This window comes from Rhinolophus sinicus, linkage group LG01 (assembly GCF_036562045.2).
Source record: "Rhinolophus sinicus isolate RSC01 linkage group LG01, ASM3656204v1, whole genome shotgun sequence".
NCBI lineage: Eukaryota > Metazoa > Chordata > Mammalia > Chiroptera > Rhinolophidae > Rhinolophus > Rhinolophus sinicus.
In genome coordinates, this window is record NC_133751.1 from 163,557,575 (window position 1) to 163,560,362 (window position 2,788).

General features: G+C 42.1%; 1 pseudogene; it reads right to left on the bottom strand.

Moving 5' to 3' along the window:
- Positions 1-377: 377 nt before the first annotated feature.
- Positions 378-2,512, bottom strand: LOC109451229 (calponin-3; annotated as a pseudogene).
- Between the last annotated feature and the right edge of the window lie 276 nt (positions 2,513-2,788).

Here is a 2,788-nt window from a genome sequence, read left to right on the forward strand (position 1 = left end):
GAAGCTAAAATAAATGTGCACTCAATTTCTTTCGTATAAATAGCATTATCTGTAATCTCAGTTATATGATTCAGCAATTGCTAATGGAAATCCTTTCTTGTATTGGAAATGGCAAACAGCAGGTCCATGGATTCCTTTTTTTTTTTCAATGTTGGAAAAAACATATTTATTTAGAAAAAAATACAATGAGGTAAGTTTATGCCAAGAAATGCAGCAATAAATACAGTTGAAGAAAACAGCAACATTGCTGTTGACACAAACAGGAAGAACACATGCACCACCCAGACCTATGTGTCTGAAGGCTGATTTTGTACACGCTCCTTTAAAAAAGATACTGTCAGCTCAGGTGACAGAATGAGTACACATATAATCACAAATGCACACGGATCATGATTTTATTTAAAAATTAGCAAACAATACTGTAGAAACATTGATATGTAAATTTCTAAAATGCTGCATCTTAAATTTAGTTGGCAAACACCACTTTAGCTATAAGCATGAGTTTAGTCTTCCACATAGAAACCAGGCACCAAACTGTAAAAAACAAAACAAAACAAAACAAAAAAAAGCTTCCTATTATTTGAAAATACCAGTTTAAGTAGAAGATTGTAAAAATGCATAGATCTGTAATAAAAGAATTGGCTGTACAAGAGTACTCCCCTTTCACAGTATTCCTTTTTATTTCATATGCCAGTTATTGGTTACGCTGTAGGAATTAACCATTACAGCACTAAAAGGCAACTATTTAGGGAAGAGGCAGAAAAAGGAAAAAGGAATGTATGTAAGGCAATGTTTCTTTTAGGTACAATAAGCATAATAGTGTTTTAGGAAGACAAGAGAAAAATTACTCCAGGCTAGCTTGGTTCTCACTGAATAAAAACAATGGGCTAAATACTGAGCTCATCTCTGCGCATCTAATAATCAATGCCTTGGTCACCATAGTGGTAATCTCTGGGGTAGTCATCTCGGTACTCGCCACGATTCTCATCTGGGTATTCTGCCTGAGAATCGCTATCACTGATTTCTGACCCATTTGTTCTTGTTCCTCGGCTTCCGTTGTGAATGACAGGTTCTGTTGGAACAGCACAGTATGTGGGATCATGTACTTGCCGCCCGAGCCCATATACTCATTCCTTTCTGGGAAGCGACTTTGTTGGTACCCATCTGTAGAGAAATTGCCGACTTGTCCACTGGTTGTAAGGTTAGCTTGTGATCATAGATGTCTCTTCTGGTACCAGGCGCTAACATCCTCGCCTGCCTGGCTCCTTTGTTGGTGCCCATCTGCAGACTATTCGTGGTCTGATGAAAAGGTTTGTCGTTTTGCATTTTGGGATCATAAAGATGCCTCCTGGTCCCATAGACTGTCATACCTGCCTGGCTGGCGCATTTGTTGGTTCCCATCTGCAAACCAATTACACTTTGGCCAGCTTTTAATTTTCCTTCATCAAAACGTCTTGTTTGTTTTTCTGCATACTGAACTCCAATGTCAGTGGTTGTATGGAAGCCTTTTGTTTCAGGCAGACCTGCTAGAGCCACCAGTGTAGTCTGAACCTGCACCATGCTTCCATTCTCAAAAAGATCCTTTGCTTCAACTATGTCATGTGGTTTCATACCATACGCCTGAATAGCTTTAATAAAGTTGCCAATGTTCTCCAACTGAGGCCAGTTTAATGAGGATTCATTGACCTTCTTCACTGAGCCTGGAGGTAGCTTGTTTATGAGTTCGCAGATGATTATGTCATCTTTTAAGCCCAGCTGAAAGTTGGTGTCAATGGTCGTGCCTGTCGCTTCTTCTATCCAATTGCAAAGATCTTCTGCTTGAGGATCATACTTGGAAGCGATCTTATTCTTGACCTCGGCCGAAAGCCCGTAGGAAGGGCCCTTGATGAAGTGGGTCATGGTGATCGGCTGTGGGAAGAGGCTGTGCTCGGCTCGGGGGTTCTCCCAGTCGGCTTCCCAGCTTCCCTGCTCCTGGCCCCGAGGAGCGGCCACGGCGACAGAGGCTCAGAAGCCGATTCCCTGGCCAGCCAAGGAGCTCAGGCGGTGCCGCAGAGGCTGGGTCCAACCCATGGAGTCTTATATCGAAATGGGAAGGGTCTCTGGGAGACTTTGAAACACTCCAAAATTTCAGTCGGGTTATAGTTTTTTCCACTTGTTTATATAATTGGAGTGCAAATCTCCTGAATCAAATAGGAACGACTGTTAACCCATCTGGACAGTCAGTTTTGATCACCGAAGGAAGCCAATCTCTGTAGGTAGGTGCAAAATGTTGCAGAGCTGTTGGTCTCATCAGACACTCATGCCCACCACACTCACCCAGGCTCTTCTGGCCGCTCTTCCATTGATTCACTCCTCCCGGATGAATCCCTGTTTCATTCACAATCCGTATGTTTTCTCCCCCTCTTTCGGTCTCAGCTCCTTTGCGCAGCCCTCATTCTCAACATAGCACCTCACTATCTCAAACTGGTCCAATTTCCTTCCCATCCATATCTAACTTTAATTTAATTTGTACCCATCTTGTCCTCAATTCTTTTTCTGCCTCAAATAAAGTAGTGTCCTTACTCACTTCCAAGACCAATCTTTCTACTTGATCCTACTGTCCCTCATCTTTTTGGGGCCTTATTTTATCCGTCGAATCTCGAATATCATGTATTCATATATTAAGTCATTTGTTTGTCACCTATTGCTTCATAACAAGCACTCAAAAACTGGTGGTTTAAAACAATAATCAATATTATTTGCTCACAGGTGTGCAATTTGGGCAGAGTTGGGCTCCTCGGTGATGCAA